General features: G+C 43.7%; 1 protein-coding gene across 6 annotated transcripts in view; it reads right to left on the minus strand.

Annotated features, from left to right (window-relative positions):
• The window catches only part of Ano4 (anoctamin 4), a 308,453-nt gene that overhangs the window by 231,182 nt on the left and 54,357 nt on the right, over positions 1-22,914 (minus strand). For 4 of the 6 annotated variants that reach the window (XM_057757924.1, XM_057757922.1, XM_057757923.1 and 1 more), the window contains exon 1: positions 18,618-18,828. The exons of 1 other annotated variant lie outside the window; for it this stretch is intronic. The gene's annotated coding sequence lies outside the window, so the exon portion shown is untranslated. Of the gene's footprint in view, positions 1-18,172; positions 18,243-18,617; positions 18,829-22,914 lie in introns of those variants that run through there. One more of the 6 variants, XM_057757920.1, reaches the window with a different exon arrangement.

Below are 22,914 nucleotides of genomic sequence, written 5' to 3' on the forward strand. Positions count from 1 at the left end.
TGCTGCCAACAAATGAGAAAAAGTTCAAATAAATAAAACCTTAAATTCCATTATTCAGTAGAAAAATACTGTATCATATGCTTAAATATTAGTGAAAATATAGATCTATATTGAGTGGTATTAAACCATATGCATATACACTTGCACACACACACACACCTACAAACACACACTGGAAATTTTTGGAGATTAGGATAACCAGCATAGATTGTAGCGATGGTTTCATGGCTACTGACTTTTCTTCAAAGTCATCGAATTGTGCACATTAATATGTCACCCATACCTCAATAAGTGAGTTTTCAGAACAGTTAAAACTCTATATTCACCAAAGTGAAAATAATAAAAAAAAAAGTTGCTGGTCTATAAACAGTGGTATCAGAACTATTTGGTCTTATTAACATAAAAATGACATTTGTTCATTATTCTAAGTATACGTCAGTTGTACTCTACACTATGATAAAAAGTAGCGGAATGATCAACAGCCTACAGCCGTCCCTGACAGTGGCACCAGAACCGATCCCAGTACATGAGCTGGCTTTTTGGACTCCTTTCCCTATGCCGGAATACTTTGCTCAGCTTTGATACCCGGGGAGGGGCTTGGTCCTGCCTCAACTTGCTGCGCCAGACTTTGTTGATTCCCCAAGGGGGGCCTTACCCCGAGGAGTGGATGGGAGTGTGAATGGGGCAGGGTGGGAGAAAGAAAGATAAAGATAGGGGGAACTGGGGTGGGTATATAAAATGAAAAGTAATTTTTAAAAATAAAAATAAATGAATTGCACTCATAATACTGAATTTGACATGAAAACCATGTGAAACATAGGTCTAGTCATTGATTATTTACTATGTATCTATACTGTGCCAGGAACTCTTCCTGGCTCTGAGCAATGCCAAGGAGCACGGTGTACGAAATCCCTGATCTCTGGTCAACGAAGACAGCCACGATGAAGATGAGAGAGTAAATTCCACAGAGCGTAGCCAGACAAAACCCATGATGCACAGGCGGCCACAAGGGGTCTGTGACTACCATGAGGTGGCAGAGCTGTGCCATTTCCAGCACTGTGGTCAGGGACGTCTTCCCAAAAGTAACGTTTCCCCACACAGAGGAAACAAAGACCTGCGGTTGGAGCATGCACGCTGCTGTGCAGGAAGTCGGGCCAGGAGGTCCTGCAGCTGGAGCACGGTGAGCCATAGGAGGTGACTTCTCTCTGAAATAGACAGCTCTGGGCTTCTGTGCCCAGTTCAGAGCTGGGCGGCAGCCGTAGTGATGCAGCCACAGCACTTTAGGAAATCAGGAAGAAACAGTGAGTGCCACACTGATATATTTCAAAGCCTATGCTCTCTTTCTTACAAGAGCCGACCTATCTTCAACTGATGTTTGCCTTCGTAAGAAAAGCAAGCACCAGGCTGACACGATTTTGCCTGTGTAATATAGGACAGATAGTGTTGTGCAAACATACTTGCTCACATCCCATCTAAAGATTAGAAACAAAACAACATCTTATATATTTTCTCCTGGAGCTGCGTCACACTACCAAGACATTTAAAATTTATGGTCACGTATCTGTAAGGTGACAAGGATCAATTTTTATATATGTAAATAGTAAATTTCTTAAACAAAACTGTCGGGCCAGGGAGATGGCTCAGTGGGATAAGGAGCTTGCCACTAAGCCAGATGACATGAGTTCAGTTCCCAGGTCAAACATCGTAGGAGAGAACTCCTGGAAGACGTCCTCTGACCCCCACACAGGCCATGGAATTTACACGGCACACACACACAATAAATGAATATAATATGAAAAAGGTTTGGAACTGTTGTACACTGTTATGTTCCATTTTTAAAATACTGTATCGGGTTAACACTTTCCTTCTTCAGCAGGGGAATTTATAGATTTGATTTTTCTCCATAAACTCACATCTAGCCTGCTTCTCCAAAGAATTTCACCCCAATGTAGCATATTCTATGGTGTTTATGTTGAAAGCGTTTTATTGCATACATTACTATGTTTGTCTGTAAAGGAATATTCCAAGCAGCTGTTCTGTTTAGTATTCGAAGCCTCTCTATAGGCCTGCACAATGGTGGGATTCGGGATGGGGAGAGAGATGCTTTGCTTTGCTGTTGGACGGAAAGAGTGGCTGTAAACGGGCATGTAAGAGATGAGTCTAAGCATATGGTTCAGATTTACGGAATTATAGACTCTAAGCCCGTTGCTGAATATCTGTGCACACCTATCTGAACACCTACGTAAAGCCCCTGGAGGGGACTGAGCACTAACAAATACCTGATTTCCTGTATATAACCATGGTCTCATTGCTCAGTTTCCTTATGGAGACATTAAAGGTAGCCTAAACGGTTTCTTAGGTCAATGTCTTTATCAGGTAATTCAAGACTTACTGTTTAAAACGATTTAAAAAAAAATTTAAAAGATTTCTGTTTAACCTCAGCTTTAACTTGACATTGACAGAGTATGTCTCTCTTTAACTGACCTCACAATACCTGCACTTGGGACTTGACTTACCAGGAAGTATTCTTTTTAATATTTTTTCTTTATTCTTAAGAATTTGGTGGGTATATACAATGAAATACAAACATATCCACCCATAAGCTCCCTCTTAAATTCATGTCCTTTTATTTTTAAATAACCCAGTAAGTCCAACTGTATGCATGGGTGTGAGGCCCCCCACAGGAGCCTGGGGAATCCACCAGGAACCACACAGTCAAAGAAGAACGCTTCCTCCTGCTCCACCAGACATCAGCTGTCAGTAGCTCCTCAAGAAGGGTGGGCCCTGGAGGGCACCTCCCTGCATCTGTCTGAAGTTTTGGCTGAATTGATCTTGGACACCACCCTCAAGGCTCAGGGAACATCACGGAAGAGGGAAGCAGAAAGAATCCAAGAACCAGAGGGTGGGAGGAGTATTGTGAAAGCCTCTTTTCAGGGTGTGACGTGGCTGTCACATTCAGGAATTTACAGCTACTGTGGTTACCTGCCAAGCAGTTTCCTGGCCTTAAGTTCAATGTTGATGATTCTGAAAGCCTTAGCTAAAACATCAGTACATAGGGAAGATGGCTTACAAGGAATGTAATCCATGTCTTTTATATGCCTGGATCAAGTCTGCCCATCAGAGAACTGGTACCTTAAGGTACCCTTGACTGCTGCTTTCATAAAACGTGGAGAGCCTCGCAGTTAACACGATGGACTTCAGGAGAATTGGCATCACCAGCTTTGCTGACTTTCGTAACACAGCAGTGTGTGCTCTACGAGGACTCCTGGGAGAGCCTTGGTCTTCTTGGTGTCAAGAGCAGCTACCATTCCCCCACCTTCTGAGTGCTTAAAGAAAAATCATGGCTCCTGTATCCACAGCTCTTGAACTGCTGTTGATTCCATTTTGTTCCCAACTTTAATCTACTTTTACTCCCTGCCATTATGAATGGCTACAAATTATGCATGTATAAGGTAACATACATAATATATATATACACACACACACACACTGTAATTTTGTCCTATTGTTCATGCATTCTCCATACCCATAAAGGAAACAGAACTTTCCTTTAAAATATCACCTATTTTTAAAGCTAGAGCCAAAGATATGCTATAGACTATCACATACAACCAAACTGCTAACTAAGAGCACAAGGTGTAATCCCTTAGCATTTCCAGAAGCATTTCTGAACTATGAGGATGCAGAAGCATTTAACCCACAGGACAATGAAACAGTAAGAAAACAGAAATGAGAGAAATCAAAACCTGTTTCTGGGTTTCATTCAACAATCAAATTTTTTTGAACTCCTGTTTTGGGACAGACATTGGGTTGGAAGAATTGAAATGAAGATAAGAATGGGCCCTCTGCAGAGGAGAGGGCAGGAGAGGAAAGCGCATCAAACTCTTCACACGGAAAACAGACAGGGAAGACACGCCCGTAGACCGCGCCGGACACTGCAGGAAGTGTCGACAGTACAAAGTAAGAAGAAATCAACACTGAACAAAAGTGAGAGATCTCTCGGGGTTACGTGTACTCAAATGTTTACATGCCTATACACGCATGTGGGCTATATGTGTGCACACAGCATGTGACAACACTAAGAAATAAGTCTAAACAATATAGACACGGCTTTTAAAGGTGTGTGTGTGTGTGTGTGTGCATCTCTGTATACAGGTATGTGTGTGTATGAGCGCATGCACACGTGCCTGCACAGGCCAGAAGAAGGAGTCTGATTCTCTTCAGGGGTTGCAGTTAGGGCAGCTGTGAGCCGTAGGATGTGGATGCCCCAGAATTGAACTCTGTTCTCCTGCAAGAGCAGTGTGTGCTCTTAAACATGAGACATTTCTCCTGCCCCATGAATATAGTGCTATTTCATTTGTATTTTAATAAATACACCACCTGTATTTATTAGAGATCAGAGAGTAGAACCACCATGACACACATCCTTAATTCCAGTACCCATGCTAATTTGCCACAGAAACGGGGTGGTAGTGGTACATGCCCTTAATCCCAGTCCTAGAGAGGAATATACAATGGCAGGAGACAGCTCTCACTCAGTCTCATTCTGAGATTCCTAGAGGCAAGATCACCATTTTGGACTGAGGTAGAGGTAAGAGTCAGTGGCCGGCTGTTTTGCCTTTCTGACTTTCAGGTTGAACCCCAGTATCTGTCTCTGGGTTTTTATTATTCATGCTACACATGAAATAAGTCTATATGAAATTACACAAAAAAGAGAGCTAGCATCCACTAAGGGGAAACATCTCATCCATCACCTGTTACCGTAACTAAAAGGGTCACCTGGAGACTTACGATGCCAGCACCAGATTCAATATATGAGCTCATCTAGCAATAGAGGACCACACGTGGTTTACTCTACAGCTAACTGGAGAACAATGGTGTGTACCAAACTAGAGCCTTGGTCTAGGTAGGGCCGAGAGAACAGACTCCCCCCATGCTCAGTTTGGATTCCTTCTTATCTCATGCTATAGAAATTTACCCAGCCATGGTGCTTGGGGCAGTCTGTGGACATGGATTTCGTCATCATCACAGCTGAAATTTATATCCCTATAAGCAACCTAAAATCCTTCTAAGCTTCAGGGCCTAACCAGAGGGATACCATAAAACATTTCCTCAAATATACTTTCGGTTTCATGGCATCACAGGTCATACTGGTTCCAAGAATGCATTTAAGACTTGGAGCTGACGTAACTTCCGCTCAGAGTAAGGGAACTGACTCTGAGTCCCCTCCATGGAAACTGCATAAGAGTTCACTAGGAAAGTACCCTATCTCTTGCTTTTGGGAAAAAGCCCTTGAATGGAAAGCTATGTAATGGATAACTCTTCATATTAAATTCCTTTTCTTGCTGGGCGGTGGTGGCGCACGCCTTTAATCCCAGCACTTGGGAGGCAGAGGCAGGAGGATCTCTGTGAGTTCGAGGCCAGCCTGGTCTACAAGAGCTAGTTCCAGGACAGGAACCAAAAGCTACGGAGAAACCCTGTCTCGAAAATCCCAAAATAAATAAATAAATAAATTCCTTTTCTCAACACTCAAAATTTAAGATGAAGATCCGAAGATCCTGTTCTGTGGCCCATGGTTGCCCTTCTCCCTTGTCAGTCACACTGAACTCCCAGCTCCTCAGGTCATGTGGCTCGTGATGGCTATTTGAGGAAGATTCTCAGGTTTAAAAACCCAAACAAAGATGGTTCTGTAGCTCCCGTGCCACTATAGGACCAGTACATGAGCCGGGAACTAAGCTAAGACTTAAAAACACATAGACAAATACAGAGACACACAGAGACAGAGATGGAGACGCAAACACAGGTCATCCTTGATACAAGAATGCCAAATGTCAAACTTTATTGTGCTCAGGGATAGCTTATATAGGAATCCTTAGCCACACCCAGCTCTTGGGATCTTTCAGCTGCAGGCGCACCAGCCTGCCATCAAGGTCTTGACTCAGAGCAGCTGCAGGCAGAGAAAGTCAAGGGGCCAGAATCTATAGCTCCCAACACTTGGGCTCTTGAATTGCTTTACATTACGTTTAGTGTGTCCTGTTTGTGGACCACATTGTTCAACAAAGTGGACACCATTTATATACTTCTGATCGAGTTCTATTTCACACAGACTCCCTGAGTAAAGCCATTACAGAGACTCTGTGTGGCCAGCACACACAACCCAGTGCAGCTCACAAGTGCACAAACGAACAAGTCAACCTAGCGTGGTACATGGACCACACTGGGCATGCGGAATCTCCAGCATTCCCTTTATTCTCCAATCCCCCGTTATTTCCCAAATAGCACTCATCTAGTCTCAAGTTGTGCACTTTAATTCCTGGGTTCATTTGTCTAGGTCCTTCCAGCTGTGAGTTTAACACAAAAGTTTAACACTGTGTTCAGTTAACACTGATGCAAACCTTCCTAAACACTGCTTGAATAATATATCTACGCCTTGCCTACAATGTAGTAATTCTTCTTTTAAAAAGATGTTATGCTACAAGCACTATAAACAATATCAAAGATAAATAACAAAATACAGAGAAGCATTTGGTGGAAAGCCATAAGAAAATATGAACTCGCGTATGTATGTATGTAAGTACATATGTACGTACGTACGTACGTATGTAACTAAACTGCTCAGGACTCAGGCAACCTGTGAAAGAGGAGGCAGGAAGACTGCAAGAGTCCTAAGGAAGAGAGGACAACCATGAAACACAGCCTCCGAAACAGAGGACCGGTGCACACGTGGACCCCAGAGGCTATGGCAGCATGCACTAGACCTTCACCAGTCTGAGCCGGATGAGGCCGAGAGGAGAAATGGATGCACACCCCCATCTCTAACCCAGAAGCTACCTCCAACTGATAACTGTTCATAAAGGAAAAATTACTTTTCTCCAACAGACTCTCACTGGGCATACAGACCACTCTTAAGGACAGGCCCCATGAGCAAGCACCCCATGAACTCAGTGGCCTCTGTGGAGGTTCTTTCTCATGAGATCTTGCCAAGGTATATGTCTTTCTTTCCCTCTTTCTTATATTAACTTTCCAAATCCTTTATATTATAGCTTCCATTTTTATGCTTTTATGGATTCCTATGTGTAGGGACATGTGTGTCTGCATTTGTACATCTATCTCATGCTTTTTCTTTGGCCTTTCTTCTATTTTGTTCTATTACTGCTAGTTATTGTTTGTTTGCTTTATCTTCTTTTTTATTTCTTATCTATTTGGTTGGTTAGAGTTTTTGGTTTTGTTTTTGAAACAGGGTCTTTCTATAGAGTCCTAGCTGCCCCAGAAGTCACTATATAGACCAGGCTGACCTTGAACTCACAGAGATCCGCCTAACTCTGCCTCCCAAACACTGGTAATTAAAGGTGTGCACCACCATGCCTGGTGCATCTTATTTTCTTATTATTCTTTAGAAGCCTGTTTGTTTTCTAATGAGAGCAGAAAGGGTATGGATTCCAATGGGAGGGGAGAAGAATCTCAGAACAATTGGGGGAGAGAAAAATCAATCAGAGTATATTGTATTAAAAATTCTATTTTCAATAAAGGAAAAATAGACAATAAAATTTAAAACTGCTAAAAAAAGCAAGGAGACAAACCCTCAGATATTTTTAAAAATTAACCTGCAACAGAAAATTAGTTCATAGAAGAAAAACACAGACACAAGAAAAGACATTCTAAACATTTCAACTCGAGCCTAGAGAGATGGCTCAGTGATTAAGAGCAATGCCTGCTCTTCCAGAAGGACCTGGGTTCAATTCCCAGCACCCACACAGCAGCTTACAACTGTCTGTAACTCCAATTCCAGGGGATCTGATCCCAATGCACATAATAAAATAAAATTAAAAAAACATTTAAACTCACGTGACCTGTAACCCAACTGTTCCATGCTCAGAAACCTTCCTAACAAACTTAGCTGCACATCACCGCTCTGTTCACACCATCTGCCTCTGTCCTCACCAACCACACGTCCTTGTTTATCCCATCCAGGAAACTGTCTGCCATGCTTGGTAATAACCTACCCCTGAAGCGCACACCACCTAAGGAGCAGCCGCTGCTCACCGACCCTCTGTCAGCAGAGACAAAGGGATTCAATCCCCCTTCCCATCCTCTTGTTCCACTGCTCACCGACCCTCTCTCAGCGGAGACAAAGAGATTCAATCCCCTTTCCCATCCTCTTGTTCCTATTCTCCTCTGCTTTTTGCTTTTCCGTCCACGAAGCCTTTTACAGAGCTTCTCCCTGGGTCCCCTGGCCACATGGCCCTGTCCACAGTTAAGTACTTCACTGTGACAACGGCTAAATGAATTTCAAGTTACGATAAGTGTCTAAGAGACTGATAACAGAACTCTATTAGACCTCTCTTTATAAGCTCTCCCCATTTAGCATGAATTACAAACATGAAAAATGATCATGGTTATCACAAGCACACTATGGAGCAGGAAAACATAGACACATATGTAAGAAATACATGGAATTGACACGGAATGGAACAAATCAGTGCTTGCTGGGTAAAGTAACTGCCATGGCGTCATGGTCACAGGCTCTAGAGTCACGTAGGGGATGAACCTCTGGGTATGCCTGTGGGCATGGTCTATTTTGTTAATTGATTCAAGAAGCACCATCTTAACTCGGGGCAGGACTATTCCCGGGCAGGACATCCTGGACTTGGGATAACAGGCTGAGCCCCAGCATTCATTGGTCATTCTCTGCTTCTTGATTACAGAGGTGCAGTGTGATCAGCTCCATGGTTTTGTGGCCATGATGGACTATAACCTGGAACTGTGAGTCTAAATAATCCCCCTCTCCTTTGAGCTGATGTAATCAGTATTTCAACACAATAACAGAAAAAGAAGAGTAAGACAGTCACTGTCTGCAGGCGTCATGCCAAACACTCCTCATACCAGCATCTCATTTACCGCAGCTGGAACCTAAGAAGTCAGCATCCCCAGTTATGCCCATGCTTATGATTGATGATGCACATCAATGATGCACAAAGAAACCAAGTCACTTGGTCGAATCCCAAAGGCGAGTAAGTACCAAGGCCAGGACGGGAACACACTATCTTCCGCAGAGTCTAGACTCACACCACTAAGTGATGTTTTCTCTGAGATCTTAGTTCTTTAGAAACAAGGTAGAAAGCACTGACTGAATGCAAGGTTGGAGTAGAGGAGAATGTGGATGTGGGAATGAAAGGGGTGGAAGCTTTGTGTGTCCAGATGTGTAAGTACCATTGGCACATTTATCCGCTAGCCGACTCATCCAGATGTTTCAAGGCACAGAACCTGTTTCCGTAGATGCTCCTCACTGGCATCCACATGTCTCACTGGCTTTCCTACCCGTTCCTTCCTTGTTCCCTTCCCTCGGATAGAAATTCCTTGCTAAGCTTCCTGTGGGATTATTTTCCAGTTCCCTCCCATGCCCTTCTCTGAGGGCTGTGCTGCATCGATGGTTATCTGCCCTCTTCCACGGCTGCAGTTCTCAGGACTCCCAGTTCTCCCAGGATGACCCGCCAAAGTGACCTCAGACTCAAGCGAAGGGAAAATCTGCTTCTGTCTTTATCGGCTCTCTGGCTCTACATGAGCTTTGACATCCATAGAGCTTCCTCTTGTAATCACTTTAAGAACGAAATGGCTTCATTATTATAATCTTCATACAGAGTAGTCTAATTGCTCAACAGGGAAAAACACCCACAAGACTCTAAAAGATTAATCAGAAGGAAAATGCAAATAAATAAATTAATCAATTAATTAAGAATAAATTAATACTAAAAAATTTAAACATATATAATTCGTGTATGAGCTGTTCTCCAAAAGACTCACTGGTTGACGGCTAAGTCCCCAGTTAGTAAATCCAGTCACTGATAGACAACAGAATCATGAGGATGTTAGCTTCATCAATAGCTAGCTAGCCTCAATTGCTGAGTTCATATTGAATGTGCTAGCAGGAGGTAGGCCTTACACTTCCAGGAGGAAGTACGTCACTGGGAGCGTGCCGATCTTGCCCTGAGCATTTCCTTTCTGTCTGATTTGTTTCCCAGCTTTCCTGAGGCGAACAGCTCTCCTCGCTCATACCCGTCCAGCATGGCCTCCATCATGGTGTTGCGCCTTGCTTCCCCCTCAAAGCAGTAGAGTTGGGAGCTTTGAAAACTCTGAAATCACGAGTCACACTAAACTGTGTCTCCTGCAACTTATTGACCTTGGACATTTCTGTCACAACAGCAAAAATCTGGTCAAGATAGTACAAGAAGTTAAAAGCTGAAGGGAAGCCAAATATGCAAGCCACGGTAAACACATTCATTTTCTTCTTGTTCTTTGTACTAATCACACTCAGACCAACGTCATAGCTGCTAATGATCTTTCCTGTTTCCTCCCTCCGCTCCCATCAGATGCCACCTCGTGAAGATGGAATGTGACTCTTCCCACTGTTGTTGCTTCTGCCTAGGACACAGTTAAATGTCCAATGACCACTCTGGAGTGAACGAACAACAGAAGGAAAGAAGTAAGCTGCTCTGTTTCATCTTACTCTACAACAATGAAACACATTTGCTCCCAAGGTCTAGCCAAGATAGATACACATATTGGTCCAAATTCTTTAACGAGTTTGAAACACTATATGATGACAATCTCTCTACACATCTATAATCTATAATCAATATCTATAATCCCACGGTATAAAAACTCACCATCTTAGACCCTAAATATGAACTCACTGACGATTTTTTTGGAAAAGGGAAGGAAACAGCATGACAGAAACCACACTCGGGATGAACTAAATTCAATCCAAGCAGAATTCTCTAAGCCACATTTTTTACCTACGTGAAAACCAGCTGATGCATGCATATCCCACTGGTTCACAAAATAAGCATATTCCTTATAACAGCAGAAAGTAATTGCCAAAGAAAAAAAAACAACTATGTTATTAGCAATAAAACGCCAATGCACCCATGAGGCTCCTCATAGGCTAGACAGTTTTCTAATTAACAGCACAATGCTCTCAATCCAAAATCCTATTAAATGATTGATTTGGGTTAGATTTTCTGGCTTGATTCCTTGCCAAGATTTTTCATCTTGTGCTACTGAGGCTTGAATCCAAGAGTCTCATACACACTCTGATGCTAAGCTGCCTCTAACACAGGCGTCTTTCTTGCTTTTTAATTTTGAGACAAGAGTCTCACTAAGTTACCCAGGCTGGCCAGAATTCACTCTGCAGCCCAGGCAGCCATTAAACTTGTGATCCCCTGCCTTAGGCTCCTGGTTGGATATAGCCCGACTCTTTGTGAAGATGCTGACTGCTACAGTAACTGGACAAAGGGGATGAGTGGGAAGTGTACCTCTTAAGAGCTACGGCCATCTCTGAAGAATGAAGGCCTTCAGTGTAATCAAACTTAAGAAGAGATTTCAAACACATACCCACAACCGACTTTTCCTAAACTGATTATCCCCCAACTTTCAAAAGTCTAAAGTTTAGACTGTCCAGTACCATTCCCAGTGCCCTCCCTCTAAGATGACCCCCTTCCTATTCCTTCCAAAACCTCCTCATTTTTGATACACTTCATGAGGTCCCCTAAGTTTCTGTGCCGCACACCCCTAGTCTGGAATTCCCTCTCTTCTGCCATAGCTACAAATCATTACCTACTGGTTCTATGTATGACAGTCTGTTCCCAAGCTAGGTAATTTATACACCGGGTTATTCCTTACTAGTTTGTAACCTTTTCAAGGACAAGAATTATATATTTGTTTGTTTCATTTCTTGGCACATAAAGCATTTTCCCCCCTGTGGAGAGCACTCAATATATTCTCATCATTTATTTTATTTAAATTCATGTAGAAGGAGGCAGAGGCAGGCGGATCTCTGTGAGTTTGAGGCCAGCTTGGTCTACAAGAGCTAGTTCCAGGACAGTCTCCAAAGCTACAGAGAAACCCTGTCTCGAAAAAACTAAAAAAAAAAAAATTCATGTAGAAGCAAAGAATTTTAGGGGGTTTTTACATAGAGTGTCTAGTGAACTATACCCAGTTCTCTTTATCTGGTTCAGTCTAAGTCATGGAGACACTGTGTTCGTAAATTAACCTCTCCACATAGACCGGACACTGCCACAGGATTTGGATGGTCATTCCCTATCTTTTGCTCAGAGGACTTGGTTCTTGCCCTACTGCCGTTACTACGCTAAGACTTGGGGTACAGAGATGGAAGCATAGTCCCCACACTCAAGGAGAGAACGCCGGCTAGTTGGGTTTGGGCCAATAGGGTTTAATAAGGATGGCATCTAAAGAATTGGTGGGAAATGACTCCTAAGCTTCCAAAGTTCACCCTGAAAAGAGGGGAGACATTCTAGGCAGAAGGCATAGTATGTGTGAAGGCACTGAGGCCAGTCAAAACACTGGGCATTTCTAAGAACTGCAAATGGTTTGGGAACTCCTGAAACATCCCGTGTCTGCTTCAGAACAAGGCGAACACGGAAGCGAGAGCTGAACACTAGGGTGGGTGTGGTTTACAAGAGCCAGGAGCCTGGTCTTCCACCTGCAGTTAATTCCACAGACGTCACTACACCCAAGCTGTCAACCTAGGATCCTAGGAAACAGGCAAGTTTTCCCAAAGAATGGAAGTCATTTCACCACACGGCAACCGTCTAAGCTAATTAATTTCTTTTGTTCAGTCAGGTGGACAGAAGCACAAGCTGCAGGAGCTTTGGAAAACAGCGAGACATCGGTTGCAATAACAGCAAAGATGACTTCTTTATGAAAAGAAATTCTCAGTGACTGAACCAAAGGTACAAACTGCCCAAGCCACTGGATTCTCTCAGGAATGAGATATAAAGTCAAGCGGAACACAGGCTAAGAATCAAGAGAAGAGAAGCTGCGTGAAGCCTGAATAGACATGCGCTCTGAAAAGGTGATGGCTGGACATGGCTGCTTCAGTCATATGTGGAATGCTACCCACAGGGTGGACATAGCATTTGCATAGCAAATAATAATCCAATGTATTAAGTGCACGGAGGAATCGATCCATAAACAGGCATGATCACTTGAATAATTTAAGGGCAAAAGGAAAACCTAATCATAGTGTTTGCAAAATTCTTGAAACGTCCATTAGAAAAGCAAAATTTCAATACCAAAAAAAAAAAAAAAAAAAAGCATTACCACATAAGCATGAACAAATTACCATAAACATTCCCTGGGTGTGACTCACGCTGACTGGTACAGCTACGTAATTCGCATCAAGTGAGCCCGGGCATAATGGTCACCAGTGAGTTAGTCGCCACAAAGCAGTTTTGTGAGCGATGAATGACAGTGTATGTCAGCTGTGTACTGTGGGAGAGGCCCCGCGACAGAAAGAGAACAAGGTTCCTAATAAATAAAGAAATGTGCTTTGCACTAAATTCACCTGGCCTGGATGCCAAGCAGAGCTCTAACCTCAGGAAATGGCTTTATTTTCTTAACCTGTGCAAAATAAGGTCAGATGTTCCTCAAAGTCATTTCTGACAATAAGACATCAAAAATGTCACAAGGTAAGCAAGTGATCACACCTGAGCCCTGTTCAGGACGGTTCAAAATTCTCATACGGATCTGATGCATTCTGAAGGCCACATTCATAGCTGAGTTCTGAGAACTTTGCAGTGATGTGGAATGTTCCTCTACATGTTGTGAATATGTTTTATTACCACTGGGTAATAAAGAAGCTGATTTGAGGGGCTGGAGAGATGGCTCAGTAGTTAAGAGCACGGACTGCTCTTCCAGAGGACCCGGGTTCAATTCCCAGCACCCACATGGAAGCTCACAACTGTCTGAAGATCCAGTTGCAGGGGATCTGACACCAATGCACATAAAATAAAGTTAAATAAACCATAAAAAATATTTTTTTTAAAAAAAAGAAGCCGATTTGACTAATAACCAGGCAGAATAGAGCCAAGAGAGAAATCCAAGCAGAGATACAGGGAGAAGAAGGGTGGAGTCAGAGATATGCCCACGGTCTCTAGGGAAGTAAGATGATGTGAGGAGACAAGCCAGGAGCCTTGTAAAATATAGACTAATAGAAACTGGTTAATTTAGTTGTAAAAGCTAGTTAATAAAAAGCCTGAACTATAGGCCAAACAGTCTGTATTTAATATTAAGCCTCTGAGTTGTGATTCAGGAACTGGCAGGTGGGAGGGAAATGTCCTGTTACATTGTAGGATCCAAAGAACGTGCAACCCACATCCTTCAGGAGGACTAAATATGAGTCAAGTGTTTCCATCCGATCAGTAATGAATAAATGGAAACAGAACGTCTCACTCTTTTTCATGGCTACACTAGCATCTTCGGAAATGATGTGACCCAAGCCTAAGTTAACAGACCCAGCCTTTCAGTCACAGGGTCCCCAAAACATGCTTCTATGGCCAGCTCACCTTTGATATCCAGTCCTCTCTACTGGCTCTCTCCCCACCACTTACAAGGACCCTCCCCACAGGATGTCAACAAGAACACTACAAATGGGTTCTTGATGAATAACATGTCTGTGTTCTGTAAGAAAGGGTACCAGCTGACTCAAGTCAAAAGGTCACTCAGTAGCCAATGAAGGGTTTAACCCTTTAACCCCGATGAAGGCTTAAAGACTTCTAATAGCAAAAAGGTCCACCAAACCTGCCATGATATATTTGACCAATTTCTTGGCTCCTCAGACTTAACCGATGGTCTGACTGGAGAACCGAATGCTAAATATGGGGCTGTGATTTGGTTCTCCTCCAAAGTTCTGCTATCTCCTGTTACCACCTAAGACGTAGAACTTGCAACATAAACATTTATGACAGTCTGGATAGATTACTATTCTACCAAGACTGTGCCCCCCGGCCCCAAGAGGTTGTAGTCCTAAATTCAGTAGGGCAGCACAGATCCGAAACAGAGTCACTGACACAGCTCACGAAGCACCTCTCCTATTTTATACAGTCAGTCCGTGCTGCCAAGGGACTAGCGAGCTCCTTTCAAAGTCAAGCACCATGGTGGTGTGAAAAGTGGTTTGGATTGTCAGCTGAGGAACAGTCCTCCCTCTAAGGAAGCTGATGTAGGGGATTTTGCGCATTACCCCCTTTCCTCTGTAAAAGGAGCTCATGGGAAGATGATAAGGGGAATACATTGGCTTAATTATATTGAAAAAGGCAACGGAAAAAACTTCCTAATAACTGCGGCTCGCGCAGTTTCCAAGGGCAGACTGGATCTTATAATCAAACGATTCTTCTTTGTATCGCTCACAAACTTTCTCTCTTAACATAAGAACAGTTCAGACAGTAAACACGTCAAAAATTGAGGGCAGTCTAACCCAGGCAGATCTAGAATGCCATTAATTTAAATGCAGAAGTGATGCTATTTCTGGGCCCTTGGTAATCAGCTATGGAAAGTAGTTTGAATGACAAGAAGACCTGCAGAACCATGCGGTGATATGGGTATTAATGTGGATATAACCATCTCCCCGTTCCATGGGAGTGTGAACAATTACAGTTCAAAGAAAAGCTGCAACTTCATTAATCCACATACGGTTTTCACGTTCACTGAGTCTGTCGACGTCCACATACATGCACTCCACTGAGTTTATCAGTGCACACACAGATGTGTTCAAACATGGAGAGCAGAAGGAGGGAGGACAGGATGCATGAAACTAAAATGCATCCTAAAAATGGAGACCTGTGGTTTACAATATAAACTGCAGGCTTGAGATTAAAATGTCACCTAAAGACTTGGTGAGAGAGAGGTTTGGATGGAGGCTGGAATTGAGGAGCGTGAGCATCGATACCAGTCTAGAAATCCGAGACCCCTTTGAAATAACTTCAGTGTGTTATAGCTGCACAGCCACGAAATAAGCACTCAGATAAACCATTGCAGTGACTTCTTCACACTGAGGATAAGCAGTCAACACAGCTTTTTATCAGTTCCTGGGGTACTTTCCTATGCAGAGACACTGCAAAGGGATTAACATGACAGCCTGCTGAGAGACAAAGAAATGCTGACTGGAATGCTCCCCTGAATCAAAGAAATTCCCAAAGGCATTATAGTGAGGTGCTGCAATAGGGGAATCCTCTCTCTCTCTCTCTCTCTCTCTCTCTCTCTCTCTCCCTCCCTCCCTCCCACACACACACACAACACACACACACACACAAGGCAGCTCTCTAGACAATGCTAGGCAATATCACAGAAAATTTTCTACAGTTCCCTGGGCATGCTGCAACTATGCAACTATTAAAAATTACAGTTTTAATTTTGTAATTATAGTGAATATCATATCAAAACTAAACAGCATATCTGTCTATATTCTTGTATATGTGTTTGTGCCTATATACATGCAAATATATACATGCACATATATCATGATTATGATTATGTATGTATAGATATATGATTCTGATTACTTAGAGAAACAATCTGATAAACAAAACAAAGTAAGCCTAAGGGATCTTTTCGTCTCAATGCTTAAAGTTGCTGTTAATCACAATGAAATGTTTTCTAAAGGCATTGAGAACTGCCTAAGGGTGAAGTGCAGAGGGTATTTTCAATCCATCTAAGCTCTTTCTAACTCCTTCCACCCTGATGAATACCACAAGTTGCCAGCCCCAAGCCCCCAAGAAAATCATTTCAGCTGGAGAGGGGATTAAGCGAAGTAAAGAGCTGCACACTAAAGAATCATAAGAAGAAACAGAGAGCTTGCCAGGCACATCCCAGTACCACCATGAACCACGGCTGCATGCAGGAAAGAGTATATATATCCGAGTTACAACCCAGGACTGCTGAGGGCTTTAAAGCATCGGTTAAGGATTCCGACTGCAGTTCGCAGGAACAATCCCCTGTCCCTTCAACTGCTAAGAAGACATTTTAACACTCACTCATTTGCTCCTTCTACTCTCAGATGAGTTTTGAGGGGCCATATAAACATCTAAATCGTCGAACTATTTAAATGGATGCTTTCAAGCTTTTCTTATGCAAGAAATAATGCAAACAAAATAGAATAATCACCCAAACACAAAATGCAAACAGAACACCAAATAAATCTACTTTGGGCGCAGGAAACAGGATAAAAGAATACAGCATCAAGACTGGCTTTTAAAAGAGGCCCAGACAGTGGGAATCAGAGCGCTGCAAAAGAGGAAGACAGGCTCCAAAACTTCACACTCCAAACTCTCAAGGACCAAGGGAGAGATCAGAAACTTCACTGGACGTTCCCCCTTGTTTGTCACAAAAATCACTCTGATTGGAGGCTAAATTACCCCTGACAGCATCTCCTCCTGGAGTTCATATTCCCATATACAAGAAGACAACCAATGTTTAGCCCCAAAACTTATAAAAACATAAAAAACAAAACAAACAAAAAACAGAGGAGAATGACAACCTTGAAGCTTATAATTTGCAATATTGTTTTGACCAACATATTTCATCGTGCTGTGGAAGGAAGGGAGGGGGAACAGGGAAAGAAGGAGGGAGGGAAGGAAGGAAGAAGGAAGGGAGGGAGGGAGGGAGGGAGGGAGGGAGGGAGGGAGGGAGGAAGGAAAGGAAGGAAGGAAGGAAAAGGAAGGAAGGGAGGGAGGGAGGGAGGGAGGGAGGGAGGGAGGGAGGGAGGAAGGAAGGAAGGAAGGAAGGAAGGAAGGAAGGAAGGAAGGAAGGAAGGAAGGAAGGAAGGAAAAGCTCCCTATAAAGAAAGACTTCTGCAGTGCCTAAGTTCAACAAGGTGAAACTCCAGGAACACTCTGGGTTTCCTTTGGGCTTCCAGCAGCTGACTTTAAGTTGCAATACTCTCTACAGCCAACCTGGGAGGCCAGGTTGCAAAGGGGAGCACCCGTAAGCCTGCCTTGGCTTATTCCACCTGCCGTGCACACCGTCTTCATAGGAAAGCTGACTGCTTTCTCTTGGGAAAGTCTAACCCTTCCAAAAGCTCCAAAGCTTCTCTCTCCCAGCAGGAAGGTGAAGCGATACTGTCAACTCCGAAATAACGTTCTTCCCATCACTCACCACTGTCCCTCCAAAGAAGCCACAGGGCGCTTTGCAGAACCCAGGGCTCTGAGACTAGAAGCGATGAGGTCATGCAGTCTACTCATCTTGCCTTGCCAGCGCAGGATTCCTCTCCCTGCTAATGTGCCTGCCCAAGTTGTAAACCCCCGCAAGACACGGGGCCGTTCTGGACCCACCGGAAGATGTTCAAAGCACAGCTGCCCATACACACTCTGACATAACTCACACGTGTGTGCTCATATTCACCCGGGGAAGATGGAAGTCTGTGCAATGTGGCAGGTCACCCCTGGTCCCTCCAGGCTCCGAGAGAGTGCCCCTTAGAACGCGGGGGAATTGTCTCGCCAGAATCTATCAGCCAGCCTGCACAGATTCCCCGTACACTGCTGCAGTTTGCTGGGAAGAACACATTTGCCTAGCTGCTGCTTCAAGGACAAAGAGAGCTAGCACTTATGTTTCCGTCATAGCCAGAGGGCTCAGGCTTATGAAGAAATAAATAAATCAAAGACAGACTACGCAGACAAATGACCCCAGGCATTTTAGTTCACTGGGTCGTCCAGAAAACGACCATGAGAACAGAAGAGAAGCAAAAGGAAGGTCACTAAGCCTAGCTGGGAAGAGAGGAAGCGATCCTTTCCCTGCAGCAGAACAGCTCATTCAATGCAAGCACTTACCATAAAAATAGAAAGAGTCAACAGAAGGAGAAGGGATCCTTCCTCGGTGTCTGTGGCAGATAGGAATTCGCAGCGAACCTCCAGGCCGGCAAAGTGACGAGAGGCAGACAAGAAACCCTCCACACACAAGTCCTTTCCAGCCTCCCCTCCAGCCGGCATGCAGCTGTTTGTGCTGTGAAAGAACCCTGAGAAGTCTGGAACAGGACTCTCCGGAGAGAGCAAGCCGGAGTGAGAACAGCCAGCTGGGGCCAATTTCATCACAATCTCAGAGCATCACGCCCAGGACAGGTCCTCCCCAACCGGGTGCAGGGGCGGCATGGGGGTTGGGGGGAGGACGACCAGGCTAGGCTTTGAGAAGCAACGTTTGGGTCAGGAAGAAGTCTCTTTGGAGTGGAAGGAACTGCCGGTGAGCACATCAGTATTCCATATCAGTTATTGCCAACAACCAATCAGCCCGGCTAGGGGCTGCTGTCAGTGTGACAAGAGAGAGTGCAGATGACAGGCGGTCCTGGGAGCTGCAGGACAGCTCCCTGCCAGCAACACACAACAACACAAGTTTGGCAGGGTTGGTGGCTTGCCTTCTCCCCAGCCTCCGTTAATATCTGCCTGTCAATTCCCAAAGCCCCATAGTCAGGTCAGCCACTCAGCATCTTCCCAAGGCATCCCACATGAGTTCTATGGGAAGCCCAGTAAGTGGGGCACCACGAGTTCAGGAGTGGCACTCTGGACCTGTGCCTCTCTATGGCTGAAGCAGAAGTTAAGGTGGCCAGGAAGAGGGCATTCCATATCGTTGACTGAAGAGGGTTAAAGGTCTCTGCAGGAGTTTGGCCCTCCATCTTCGTTAATTTTCTGGGTAATGTTTGTACAAAAATGTTGTTAAACATTTTTATAGTTTCTGGGGACAATTCACGTTTCTCTAAGTCAGCCATGATTTAAGACAGGACATACATGCTCTAGGTAAGTAGTATTAATTTATACGCATTGAAGTGAGACGGCACAATTTGTATTAGCAGACAAGAGCCAAGGCCTTTACGTACAATGAGGGATAATTCTAAAGTTCTCCTATTTACCTTTCCTAAAAACCATTCCTATCACACTTAGAGCGCTGGTAACATACACATTAAGCTGTGTTTGCGATGATTAAATTGGATCCGGAAGTGGTTTCTTAGGCTAAAGGTTAGTTGAATGAGATGCGGATTTTTTAACTTTGGAAGATGGTTTACGGGTCCCTCCTCATCCAAAGAACCAGTTCCCTCTTCCAGTCAGGAGTAAATAGGAAGGTGCCGGTCCTCTGTGTTTTATGTGACATTGGGTTTCTAATTTTAGGTCTGCTTTCACTCAGAGCTTGGACATTCTCCGGACAGTCTGTTATGCCATCTAGCCATGGGCAAAAGGCAGGCTGACATGGAGAAACCTGAAAAAGAAGGGCTAGGCTCCAAGGAAGCAGTTAGCTGGGCACCAGCGTGAGTCACAGCAGGGGGCCATAAAAAACTACCCCCTCAAAGAAGAGTCTAATAAAATTAGAGCCCTTAAATGAGGAGGAAAAGGATGCTCGCCAGGGGAGTCGTGCAGACATTAAATAAGAGAAATCTGAGAGACCCAAATCCCAGCTCAGTTAAAATCAGCAACTAGAGAAAGACTATGTACAAAGGGTGCAGAGGAGTTTACAGTCCAACAGGCAAATTTTAATATCCTACACAACATTCTTCTTAAATGTTTCCAGGTGACTCAAGCTGTGAGGCTGACCTTCAGCCTCGAGGCTCTGAATTGGCCTCCTACGGCATTTTCTATAGCCAAAGCTATCCGGGGAACATAAACACACAAATAATCTCCATTGTATTTATTTGTGTGTGTGTATGGATGTGGTGGAGTAGTGCACACAACTCCAGCCTCGTGCATGGAAGATCGCTTGTAAGAGGCGGGTCTGTCCTTCCATGCCGGTCCTGGGGATCGAACTCATGCTGTCAGGTTTTGCAGCAAGCCCCTTTTCTCCCCTGATCCATCTCTCTGGCCCACATTTAAAACCTAGTGCTTGATGTGCTTTAGCTGAGTGTTTGCCTTGATGACCATCAGCAGCTCCTAATGTGACAATGACACGGTCAGCCTATCAAATCGTGTGTTTAAAGAGAGTATTACTTAAAGCTGCGGAATAATTGAGATTAATACTGTTTATAAAGCAGACTCGATACCTTGACTGTGTAGGAGGATAATGGAGCATGACAAGGATAATGCTGCAGAAATACAAATTGTCCGATAGATTAAATAATCGTACATCTATATGGCAATCGGGTCAACGAAAATGCATTCTTGGAACTCAAAAGTAATTAATTTTCCAAGTTTGGTCATTTCTCTATTCCTCTCTCTCCAAATGATGATAGAAACGCCTCGGTTTCGGACAGCGATAGACAACATTGAATTTTGCACTTGTACAAACAAAAATAAGTAAATCAGTTAAACTCGGGGTATCGCACTGTCTTTCTTGCCAGCACCAAACATACCACAGGTTCCCAAGAAACATCTGTTGGATGGCAATTTGATTGTTCGAGAATCTTGCTAAGTTTCTACAAATGCCCGATTTAATGTCTTAGTTTAAGACTTCTAGATCAGTTGGATTTTCTATCGATAAATTGAATTTATACTGACATCAGTTTAAGAAGGAAAAAAGATCACTCTTTCTGGAAGTCATCTCCCAGGAAGTTCGCTGGCAATGCCTTATAAAGCCAGAAGATAAAGACGGGTCAATGTTAGTCTTTCAAAAACAGGGTGGACACAGTACAGTTGGGGTCTACCTTTGGTAATCAGATTAAGAAGTGAAAAAGAAGGATTACTTTTACAAGAATAGATGGCTATATAATTCTCTGTGTGTGTGTGTTTCCAGTTTGTGTGTGTGAACATAGATGCCATGTACCGCAACATGCCTGAGGGTCAGCCTCAGATACGGTCCGCGCTCTACCTTATTTCAGGCAGGCAGTGTCCTTTTCTTGTTTGGGTTTTGTTTCCTACCGTGTCTACCAGGCTAACTTGCCTGATAGCTGCCCGGGATTCTCCTGTTTCCATACATACGTGCTGGGATGACACACAGTCCTGCTATACACCCAGTTTTACATGAGAATTCAAACTCAGGTCCTCCCAGTGCTTTTACCCACTGAGCCATTCCCCTGGACCCCCGTTCCATTTTCAGCATCAAACCCTGGTAAAGGAGATATGAGAATCAAAGAAATTTAAACACCATTTAAAACCGGATGGTTTTGACAACTTATAATTTGCATAAGGTAACTGTACCACCGAAAGGTACCAGCCATGTTGCTAACCCAGCCTCATTCTGGGCTTTACTCTAGGGATGCCCTGTGTCTTTCAGCCTGATGTGTGCACTCCTAACTGTGAGCCATGTGCGCACAGGCCTGGCAAAAGGAGACTGCCTATGTGGCCGATTAGATGGGCCTCAGAACACTTCCTCTGTTCCGTGAAAATACACTGAGGTAGACACGAAAGCCTCCAGGAATGTTTTCTGATTCCATCCAGGTGGCTGCAAAGGGGACCCTTCCCATCTGTCACCTCAATTTGAGCGATGTTGGACTGAGACAGTCTAAGCTAAAGCAAAAAAAAATCATTTTATTTCAGAGATTAAATGTAAACCTTTCATGCAACATCAAAAAAAAAAACGCTCATAATTTAAAGAAAAAAAAAACGATTTATATTTATTGGCTTATGTTCTTCAGTTTTGACCCTAAAGTTTCAGACTGAGTCATCCTCAATTACTAGAAAACTAGAAGAAAAGAATATTCCAGGAAAGTATGGGATTGACACAGACATGAAAGCCCTGTTTCTAATATCTGAATTGTCCTTCTGCTTCCTGTGGGAGGTCTGGAACACGCAGAGAGAAGAGGCTGACCTGCTAAGGGTCAATGACTGACTGAGAATAATTTCCCAAAGTGCTTAGTAGGCGGGCCTTCAGATAGTCAACAACGGTCTCAAATACATAAGAGGCATTTGAGGCTCGTGGTTATAGCCGGAGCATCCAAGTCTTGAAAAATGTGTTTATTTTCAGCATTCCTCAAGCCAAAAGAATCCCCTGGGATTGTCAGAGATCAAACCGTAAAACAGAAAAAAAAAATCCACGAAGATCACAGACTTCTCGCTTTTCCTCCTGTTTTTGAAGATAGCAAAGTAAATCAATACCTGAGCTAAAGAGTGACGGAGTTAGGCTGAGTCCACAGAAGACAATGAGATAGATGGGGGGGGGGGACCCACACAGACATGCATGCCAGTGCACACCTCTAAAATCTCCCGGAAACGT

This window comes from Chionomys nivalis, chromosome 25 (genome assembly GCF_950005125.1).
Source record: "Chionomys nivalis chromosome 25, mChiNiv1.1, whole genome shotgun sequence".
Taxonomy (NCBI): Eukaryota; Metazoa; Chordata; class Mammalia; order Rodentia; family Cricetidae; genus Chionomys; species Chionomys nivalis.